The following is an 11501-nucleotide window of genomic DNA, read 5'->3' as shown; positions in this document are numbered from 1 at the left end:
TGTAGCTTTCCCCCCCTTTTGGCACATGTTATGATCATTTTCTGGATGTCATGTTAAAAGAATTATGTAACATTTTAAGTAAAAACGCACTTGAAAGATAAGTCAGCTTGCCCCTGATTTACATATCAAAACAAAGAGTGATCAAATTATTTTGTATAAAATTGTATTTCGTTTTCTTGCAATATCTTAACACTAATTCATATGTATAATTACATGTATTATTATACAGAACAAATAAGCATTGTAATTAAAATATATTAAAACAATTATAAACTAATTTTTAAATTGGTTATTACTGATTTACTATTTATCAGCATTAGAGTAGAAATAAAGCATGCTCATATGTTTGAGTCCCTGCAACATAATAAGAAATGAACAATAAGCATGGTTTCGTAACTAATAAAATCATTTTCTAACCCTTGGTGCTTCAGACAATGGCAAATCAAATTTCGTGCGAATCACTCCAGTCCACATATGCGGCCTAAAATCAGCCCTATAAAACTGATCATTGCGAAAAAGTACAGCCTGTTTTGTTCGTCTGCAAGTTTCGGAAACGGCTGGAAGAATGTCCAAATGTTGTATGGAATCGCGGCGGTTTCACACCACAATGTTCCTCAAAATGCTCCGGTCGATCGGAAAGAATAGGGAGTTAATATGGCTGTCCACAATTTATCTGTCAGTGGAGTAAGCTCGCCTTGTGCTGCCGACACGACGCGCATAACAACCCATTTAGTTCCCATAATTTCAGAGCTTCTTGTCCCCTCCCCTCTAGACACAGACAACAACATACACCTTAATAGGGGCGCGTCTCCGACACAGCCGCCGACCAATAACCCGTCTGTCTGGGCAGAGACCAAGGGGATGAGCGCTCGCCGAGGCCCAATCAGCGCTTTTGTGTTGCCTGCCGGTGCCGGGGACTGGTCGTGAAGAGCTACAGCAGCGCTTCAGGATCGGAGAGCGAACCCGGAGCCAGAGGAATCTGAAGGGTAAAGGCGAGTCAGGTGAGTCCGGGGATCCACGCGCGGCCTAGCCGGTTTCGGATCGAATTGGGGAATTTGGGAGCGATATGGTTCATAATCGTTTCCGCATGCGATTCGGCCGTCGTTTGCTGTAAATGAATGGGCTAAACGGTTAAAAAGGGTTTTGAGGGAGTCTGTCGAGCATCCAGACAATAGCATAGCGGATTTTGCGTGGAAAGCAAAGCGCTTCTAACACGCAGCAGTTCAAAGTGGCTGGCTAATACTATTAAAATGAGCTCGGGATTGCGCCGTGGCGTATCGCACATCGAGCGGCTATTTCAAGAGCGATTCCGCGAAAAGCCCGTCATATTTAGCAGGCAACTTTGACAAGTTTACCGGCCGAAGTAGCATTTTATATGTGTGAAACGGCTTTCATTGTTTCATCTGGTGTCTCTAGGGGTTAACCCAGATTGGCGGAGAAAGCCTCGCGTCCTCCCGGCTGTGGCTACAGTAGTGCAGTAGCAGCTCAGACACAATGAAAAAGCCCAACATATACACACATGCAACGCCATCAAAATAAACCTAACGCGCGTATTCCTACGATATCAACTCAAACGGGCTGTTTAGTGAGTGTTTTGTGGCTGTTCGGGGGAGCGGGCTTTCTCTGTACAGTGCCGAGGGCACACGGATGGTGTACGGTGAGCCTGTACAATTAGAAAAAAAAGATGTCGAAAATGCATCAGCCATTTACGTAAGTGAGGACGTTCTCTCAACTTGCTCCATATGCACGCAAATGGCTGCCCAACACTTGACAGACGTAAGAGTGAAATCTAATTCCAGCGTGAATGCAGGTATTGATCGAAGCCAACAGGGAGCCACTGATAATCGGGGGAGATGACGTTTAGAAAGAAACTCTGATCAATGATATATGCTCTCTGTAATTCGTTCTCTGCAGACACGTCCAAAGTGAGACTGGCTTTACTTTATAGGCTTTATATAGTCAGAGGCTTACTCTAGCAGTCTGATTTGCAGAGTTTGACCTCACAAGAATTTTTCCTATGCATTTAGTAAGCAGATGACAGTAGTTTGTTTGAGAAGACTTTTACTTTTTTTCTGCTTTATTTTAAAGTAAAAAAATGCACTTAACAGATAGTTCCACTATATAGGCAAATTCTTATTTTGCTACTGTCCAAAGTTTTTTAATACATGCACTCAGTAATTTTTTGCTCATTTAAAAAAAAAAGTTTTACATATAAAGAAATTAACTGCGCTAAATCAAGTGGGTCACCCGCTCATGGGTGCTGCCATGTTGAGATCACATGACTTGCCATGTCATGCAATAGAGTCAGGTTCAGGTTATTTTTTTAATTGGGGAATTGATTTTTAACAATAAATTAAACGTGAACTACAAGGTTGTTAATCAGTGTTATGCTTATGCCAACACTCTGCATTATTTCAACTTATTTTAAGTAACCATATTTGACAGCAGATTTCTCAGTAAAAAAAACTACATTACCCATCATTATGCAAACAAATCAGTCAATCCGATAATTAAACCAAGCAAATCACATCAAAAGAACACTTTAGCACCTGTGCTTTCGAACTCCCTACATATTTCTGTATATATTCATATTTTGCAATACATGTTGAATATGTTTTTTCTATATACACAAAACAGCTTTAAATCAATATTTTATTTATCTATTTTTTATTGTCATTTGCTGTGCTTCACAATGGGATTGTAGTCCTTTCCCTTGCTCAAAGTTGTTGAGTTCGCAGACTTTTGGTTTGATTTTTCTAATACTATTTTGCTTCAAATGAACGTTTGTGGTATTTTGATTCACACTGTTGATATTTAGTTTGATTCATGGCTTATAACTTTTTAACAAAGACTTTATAATCCCAATGGGAAAAATACTTTTGTAACCAAGGCCTCTGCAAAAGTGACTACTACCACTACTAACAGACATAACATAGCAAACCGAATGAGTTTGAATTCAAGAAAGACACAAAAACTAACAAATTAAAAGAAAAACCAACAGCTTGGGTATGAACATGCTATTTGCATCCACACAAATAGGTGTCAGCATAAAGTTTAAAACCACTTAACAGGAGCCAGCTGAATGTAAACACAAACTTACTGAGTGCACCTTTTAAGTTCAAGGAATTATTAAAGAAACTAACAAACTTATGTACTCCTAGATATTTTTATAGCATATAAAAGTTTCCCACTTTGACAAGTCACAGAGAAAAAGCTCTCCACCCACTGTTATTAAAGTCATTTATACTTATTGTGCAGAGAGAAAGGTCCGCATAGAAGTCACCGAACATGTACTTCTCTAGGAATTACCCTGGTGAGATCATTCTAATGTCTGATGTAAGTAATCTGTGTAAACAACAGAACTAAATATTGCTAAATATTTTTTAGCAAGTAGCACATCTTATAAGAGCCAATTGGAGTGTTTTCTGCTAATTTTGAAAAAGGCTGCTGCATACTGTGAGGGGCGCCCCACTAGTATTACATCCTCAAGAGGGGTCCAAACAATGTTCTTATTGACTGTTTTGCTCAAAGGCATTTTGTGTGGACTCTTCCTCCCCCTCAGGCGGAAGATACTTGGCAGTGTGGTATTTATTTTTCTACCTTTTTTTGGGCTATAGTTGGTGCACCCGAGCTTATGGCCATTGCCTGTGAAAGGATTTTATGCAGTTTGTTCTCTTTAATTTCCATGGTGCACAGGCACCTTATTGCTAGTGACTGTCTGGCTTTGTTAAGCCCACGAAACCTGTGAAGTGCGGTGCCAGGTGATAAGACGGAACACACTGAGATGAGCAAAGACTCTAAGCTCAAGTTATCAATGTAGATTCCATCATAGATCTGTCATGGTACCTCAAGTACCTGTTCTACCTAAACCTACTACACACCAGATCTTATGTTAGTAGTGGTGCTTTAGCACAACATTGACATTCCCATGTTGAATGCAAGGATTTTCACTTTAAATATAAGCCCAATGCATATTTTCAAGTGGTTCATGATTGAGGGCTTAAGCCTTGTGCTGTGGATAGTTCACCCAAAATACAAATTTTCATTTGCTCATGTCAGTGGGGTCCAAAACAATGTTAACATTCTTTAAAATATCTTCTTTTGTGTTCTCTATAAGAACAAAAGTCACATGAGGGTGGGTAAATGACAGAATTGATTTTTTTGGGTGAACTAATCCTTTTTATAAGCATTTGTAAGTGCAGAATTACTATTCACAATCTAAAAACTATCTTTGTTCAGGTGATCCTGCATTAGATCATATTTTGACTTAGCACTTAACTCAACTTGGATTCAATCATGGGTTCATCTAGAAGATGAGACCATGCCATTGAAGAAGACATTTGAGAGGGAAACATTTAGAACTGGATATTGACTCTTGGATCAGAAAGAGTACTTGACTTGGCTGGGTTTCAGGACTGCTGAATGGTCAGAAAAGGTAGTGTTTAGAATTAGCAGTGCCCCTTTGGCAAATGTATTGAGTAGACACAACAAAGCTGCTTGCTCTGTAAACATGCGCCATGAGATTTATGGTAGTGCAATATGATGATGTGGACCCAAGTTGTGCTAGTTTTGTAAAACGAACCCTCACTGCGACAATCCTGAAAGCCCAGAGCGGGGCATTGACACTCAGATGCCCTCCCATTGATCTCCTACCCTTCAACGCACCTTCAGTGTCGTTAGCGTTGTTTTAAAGGTTAGAATGAGAGGGAAATGTTCACGTCCAGTAGTTTTTTGGTTTTGTGTGATAGTGGGTTTAAAAAAGACCCTCAGGACTGAACTGTCAGGTCCAAAAGAGTTTGATTCATTGGCTCTTGGGTAAGCTAGGGGCTGCTGCTCGCCCTTTCTCCAGATAAGGCTTATTGGTCTAGGAAACAATATGATCACATGTCTTTTGGCTTTATAAAACAGTGTAATGGACAACATCATTACTTCAGACCTTCCCATTGACATCATAGAGAAATTAGTCTGTCATATACTCAGGAATGTTTTTGATTGTACTCGTTTTGCGGTTTGAAGTTTAGTTACAGGGTTACAAATCTTAATCGCATATAGCCTACCATAAGGTTTTAATAATTAATCATGTACACTGCAGTTTATCATTTAGCTGTTTTCATTTTTAATTCAGCATTTGAACTATAGTTTCCAAGCGTTTTCTTGTAGAGAAAATTTGTAATCAAGTGGTGTTCATACTAGATATTGTCAGCCTGTATCAAGTCTTCCGTTTTCATTGACTATATGAGAAGGTCTGATTGATACCTACTCAAAATCAGTGCTTATTTCATGACCCATAGTTATGTAAAATTGAGACCTGAATGCCTGAATGTTTTGAAAAGAAAGAAATCGGGATAATTACCCCTTAATCAGAAACATTACGTTTATTAAAAAAATTTCCCAAGCAAAAATCCTTTGAGGGTGAGAAGTCTTGTCGGTTGCTTGTACATGCTACTAATTGATATGGATGATGTTAATGAATGTGAAGTGATAAATCTAGATCAGTGAAAGAAGTGCAAATAAAAAGAAAAGTATGTCAAACTGTTTTTGGGCCTGATGCCAATCTATGTCAGTATTCAGTAGTATACAGTAGGAAGTGTTTTATAAAGGGTTAAGTTAAAAAAATTAACATTCTGTCATCATTTACTCACCCTCATGTCGCTTCAAACCTGTATCACTTTCTTTTTTTTTCAGCAGAACACAAAAGAAGATATTTTGAAGATAGTTGGAACTGTTTTGTCCACACAATGAAAGTCAGTGGGGTCCAAAACAACATCTTTCACTGTGTGGAAAAAACACTTAAGCATTCTACAAACTATCTTCTTTTGTGCTCCACAGAAGAAAATAAGTCATTATAGAATGGATAGTGTTGTTATCATCATTTAAAACTATTAAACATTGTTTTCATTCATTAAAATACAGCTGAAATAAATAAATAATGTTGACACAAATACCTGAGGTAATTGCAATAAAATAAAGTTGATTGACCTTCTCAAATTAAATGAAAACTGAATATATACACACTATAATAGTACATAAATAATAGTAAATTATGGTTCAGAATGGCAAGAGTAAATGATTCTCAGTTAATTTTAAGGTGAACTCTCTTTAAATCTGTACAAAATCCATTTCAAATTAGAACAACTTGAAAAAGGACGAATCTGCTTAGATGCGGTCTGGTTTATAGATCTGATTTTTCCTCGTAGCATTGAAGAAGTGCGTACGGCTTAGCTGAAATAAATAACTGATTTGTAAAGCAATCTGGGCTAGATGTCATCACACTGTTTTAGAGGTATCTGAATCCCTCTGGTGGTCGTCAGTTGCACAGGGACCTTTGACTCCTCAGCTTTTTCCGCTCGGCTCTGTCAGTTGCTGATTAATTATTCTCCACCATTTTAGTTGTGAGATCTTAGGTGGGCACAGTGAGCAGGTAGCGAGAGGGAATGTTTCAGTCGACTGTAATGCGTTGCATGTATGTTGGTGCGCTGGTTTTGTTAACACCTGAATGGGGAGGCTGCGTTGTGCGGGCCTCATGCAAGGCTTATTAAACCCCACGCAGAAACAATCAGCCCAGATGAATGGCTTCCTGTGAAGTTTAATTAGAGGGCCTCCCTGATGCTTGAGCTGGATAAACAGCAGCAAGAAACGCCATGACGGGCCTCTTACCTTGATTCTTGAAGAATGCATGGATGTGAAGAGCGAGAAGCCCGACCGGAGACAAAGATGTTTTTAGCTTTAGGAATGTTGTTGTTTTTTCTTTTTTCCTCTCCTTTTCCCCAGTGGATGGTGTCTGACCATCCCAATCGCAAAATAGATTAGTTTTTCAAGTTTCATGAGTCTTGGCTGTCACGAGAGCTTCGGATTGTTGTTAATTTGCTCGACATCTCTCAAGTGGGATTTCTCTGAAGATGAGGTGTGGACTGCATTAATTGTATTGGCTCTGTTTGAAAAATTCTGAAGTATTGATTCAGGCCAAGCTGTTTTCATCATTCCGCAATGTATTACATTGTAGCAAGACGGAAGCTGTGAGTGAATATGAAGCGCATAGACCCGTTTTATGATTACAGTGGGATGTATAGGTGTATAGTCCCCAGATGGGTGGCTTTTGTAGTGCGAGGTTCTCCGGCTGTACTCGTTTCAGGAGTGAGAGAGCTGTGTGATGGGTTGAGCTGATCGAAAGACTGCTGGAACACTTAATTCAGTGCAATATGAAAGAGCAAAATCCAAACGGAACCCATCCGAAGCATTTCTCTCTGGAACCATATTAGTTTTCATGGCCCGGGGGCTAGTTTGTCTATTAAAGTTGATGGACCTGACATTGTGTATGGCGTTGCATCATTTATTTAAGCTAAAGTAGTCTTAGAAATGATTTTGTTTTGACTATGCAGTCATAAACTTCTCTTTTATTATTGTGACATCAGCCAACGCCAGTGTCCAGTTGCAACAAACCTCTTAACGGGACAGTTCACCCACAAATAGTCAGTGATGTTATTTATAACCTGTGTGACGTAATATGTTAATACTTAAAGGGTTAGTTCACCCAAAAATGAAAATTCTGTCGTTAATTACTTACCCTCATGTCGTTTCAATCCCGTAAGACCTTCGTTCATCTTCGGAATAGGGTTGTGACGGTGAGGAAATTTTCCCACCGGTTAAGTGACGTGTGACAACACCGGTAATACCGGTATCACCGGGGGGGCGGGGGCGTTCCCTCTTTTCCTCGCTTTCCTTTGCTTTTAGCTTGAAAAAGCGGCGTGCGCATTTTACTTTCACTTTTAAATAGCGGCAATTCGGCGTGAAGCAATTGTTCGTTTGAATTTTCCCTCTTTTCCAGAATAGTTTTTGTGCGCAAAAGAAAAAAAAAACGACTTTATTCAACAATTCGTCTCCGCATCACCCTGTAGCTATACCTTTAAGTCAGTTAGTTATATTTGGAAATGTAATATGACAACACTTAACAATAACAACATTGATAGCTGCAACTGGTTGCTTCCCCTTAAGTTAAAGATAAAACTATAGCTTTAATAAAAAAAAAAAAAAAAAGCTGAAAAAGCAAATAGATATATTAAAAAAAAAACTAAGAAAATTGTGAAACTTGCCTTGGCATTTAACTGAAATTAAGAAGTTTAAATTAAAGTACTAAAGTGCCAAATCTGGGAATTTTTTTTTAAAGGTAACTAGAAATATTTATAAAACTAAAAGTAATAAAAAAAGAGAAAAGCACAACAAAATTTCTAAAACTTACTAAAATTAAAATTAAAATGAAAATTTTTTTTTTAAACTAAAAAAACTAAAATACTACAAATAATACTTAAATAACACCTGATCTGACCTGGTTTTACTTGATGTTTGTTCTCTCACATCATCTTGGACCCCTTTACTGGGTTAAAGTTTACTTTTGACATGATATTGCTGGATCCTTAGAGTAGCTTCGGCTGGAACGGCTAACTAAAATGTATAAATAAACAGAAAACAATAATTAAGCTGGTACCTTTGAGGAAATCTCTGAAAGCTGCCGTACCTGTGGTAGTTAACCTTGATAAGAATTATAGCTGACTCTGTACATACGCAACCACAAGATTCAGTTCCCATAATCCCTGCACAAATGCGTCTTTGTCTTATTACTGTGTTTAGCAGATTAACAAATTGAACCTTAGCATATTTAAGCATCCTCTCCATATCCCTTCATTCAGCTGCAGGCCTTTGTTTCTTGGGTCATTCTGTTGGAAGGGGTGCGTGATCTCTCTTCAGCCGGTATGGATGGAGCTTTTCTTCAAGTTTTGGTCCTATGTGCACTCCGTGCAGTCCATCTCTCCAAGCCTATCTGCTTTTCCAGAGTGCCGGTTCCTTGGTGGAAATCATGATTTCCTAGAGTATATGTCTGTGTGCCCATTACTTTGAGCCTCTGCAGATTTTATCTCGACTTGATAAAGCACTGGTCATGTCGGTGTGTGTAAAGGTAGTGTGCACGGATTGTGTATTAGGGGGTGTATTATTAGTTTTTTTTATTTTCTTTTTTTAAGTATTTTGCATATTGATTTGAATACGGCAGGGGTTTTTTTTTTAATCACCTGACTGTCCTCCCTGCCTCCTTACCAATTCAACCCCATTTTGAAATCTTTTTGCTACCTCGCTTTCTCCAGATGGCTCACGTTCTAGCATTTTTCCTTTTTTTTTTTTTTTCTTTTTGTTTAAACAACGTATGCCCCACCCTGTGGTCTGAAGTTCCGCAATGAGCCGTCTTGACAAGGTTCCAGGTTTTAGATTCAGCGTCTCGTAAGAAGTACATTTTCCTCTTACTGCCCCCTTTGGCCCCCTCCTTTTTGTCTTTTTTTGTTCTGTCTTTCTCTTTCTTTCTCTCTCTCTCTCTCTCTCTCTCCCTCTCTCTCTGTGTTCGTGTGACGTCCTGACCACTAACGGCTACATATTAAGAGATAATTCCATACCCTGAGGTTACAAACCGGCTTAGACTGGCTCTCTTGCATTTTTTACCCCCTTTTTTTCCCTTTTTTTTTTTTAAAGGAACAGGGGACTAATTCTCCCTGAGAATGACATCAGTTCAGACGGCACTGCTTAAAACAAACATGTTATGCATTTATGCATGCTACAAGGATTGCTCATACCCCTAAAAGCACGACCAGGCAAACCATACCGCACGACTTCTGTTCTGAAATATGATTATTGGAAAGATTCATATTTGTTTGCATAATTATGCATGCACCTTAGTCACAATAATGCAGGCTTTATTTTAGAACATGCATTCTCCTGTTGCATAAGGTTATGGACTCTGGTTGTATCAACTGTACATTAGAGTGTCACATTGCTTATTGTCACATGAGAAGGATGTCACAAGGGATATAGGCCTGTAACTATAAGGTTTGAGACAGAAGTCCTTTTTTTTTCTTATTTTTTGTGATGCGACATATGTTTCAAACATGTAGGTGAATATAACAGCACACTGACATACATTCAGACATGGGTCAGCTATATAATGAAGGCAGATTTTCAAGATTTTAAAATATTAGCCTATAGTTAATTAATGTCAGGTTAGACACATTGTCATATATTTTAAATGTTATAAATGTATACATCTTATCTAATTATCAATATATCTGTTAGCCAAAACAATGATTTTGTGTTGCTTTTTACATTTGATTGAATTGAAATTTAGGACTTTTGAATTTAAGTAATTCATTTTTTTTAATTTAAATGTAGCTAGCAAGCCTTTAATAGGCCATTGCAACAACTATTGGGGCATGTGGTCACAGAAAGTCAGTGAGTATTAATGAAAAGTATCTTTTTTTCCTGGGCAATACTAGTGGACATCCTTAATAGCTTTTTTGTAGCCAAGCGTCTATACAAAAATGTACTTCCAAAATATTACCCATATATGATATAATATACAGGGGGGATGGGGGGATTTTTTCTGGTCTATTGTATCCCTGCCTCTGCTGAATTATTTTTATCCACGGGGGGGATAAAAAAAAATCACCAACCACCAACAGAGTATATAAATATTTTTTAAAACATCAGCAAGTAAAATACTGCAACATTGACAATACAAACAATAAAATCAGAAATGGACTTCAACTGTCAGCGCTCCCGCTTAATAGAAAGTGTCTGGGTTTCATGAAACTGGTTCACGCACCTCAATCCATGCAGGGCTTTTCAGAAAGTCAGCGCGCGCCATTAGTCTATTTCAGAGTGACAGTGTAAGATTAATACACAATGTTTTTGCTCAAAACTCACTCTACTGTGACCTAATGCAGATAACTGACGCATAAGTGTATTATGAGACAGAAAGCAGAAGTTTACCGTCACCGTAATGTGGGAATTATGATCACACGTGCCTTAATCCACGCAGGGCTTTTCAGAAAGTCAGCGCGTGTGACAGTATGAGATTAATACACAATGTTTTTGCTCAAAACTCACTCTACTGTGACCTAATGCAGATATTGTATATAATAAACTGACGCATAAATGTATTATGAGAACGCAGAAGTTTACCGTCACCGTAATTTGGGAATTATGATCACGCTATTGACTGATGGATCGGCAGAGAATTTTCTTTCTGCGAGTTATTAAGAAATGATGGTTCTATTCTATTTAAAGAAATATGAGGTAAACGTGTGAATACATAATGTGCGCACTTTTGGAGTAAAAGTTTGTTTGTTGTGTAGCGAAACACTGATCAAAAATAAATGGAAGCAAACGCGATTGCATATGTACAGGTTTGTTATTCTATTCAAAATATCATTAACTCTTGCATTCCTGGCAGAAATAAGAACTATTAGTGTCATTGTAACGTATTATCATAAATAGTGGTCAAATATCGAAGCTATCTAATCTCAAGATCAAATCAGAATATTTATTGTAAAAATGTTTCTGTAAAAGCTGCCAAAAATAATCTATATAGCTCCACTGTGATTTGTGATATATTTTCAAGGGGGAAAAAAAAAGAAAACAATTTTTTTTTTTTTTTTTTTTTCAAAAAATCCCCCCATCTGGTT

The 11501-nt window shown here is 38.0% G+C and overlaps 1 protein-coding gene across 1 annotated transcript in view; it reads left to right on the top strand.

Annotated features, from left to right (window-relative positions):
- LOC107669699 (transcriptional repressor p66-beta) overlaps window positions 1–11501 on the top strand; it is a 39937-nt gene continuing 28436 nt past the window's right edge. The window contains exon 1 of the mRNA XM_016462053.1: window positions 1–1001. The gene's annotated coding sequence lies outside the window, so the exon portion shown is untranslated. The remainder of the gene's footprint in view (window positions 1002–11501) is intronic.

This window comes from Sinocyclocheilus anshuiensis, unplaced genomic scaffold, assembly GCF_001515605.1.
Source record: "Sinocyclocheilus anshuiensis isolate Anshui unplaced genomic scaffold, SAMN03320099.WGS_v1.1 scaffold253, whole genome shotgun sequence".
NCBI lineage: Eukaryota > Metazoa > Chordata > Actinopteri > Cypriniformes > Cyprinidae > Sinocyclocheilus > Sinocyclocheilus anshuiensis.
This window is presented reverse-complemented; position numbering and strand designations above follow the sequence as displayed.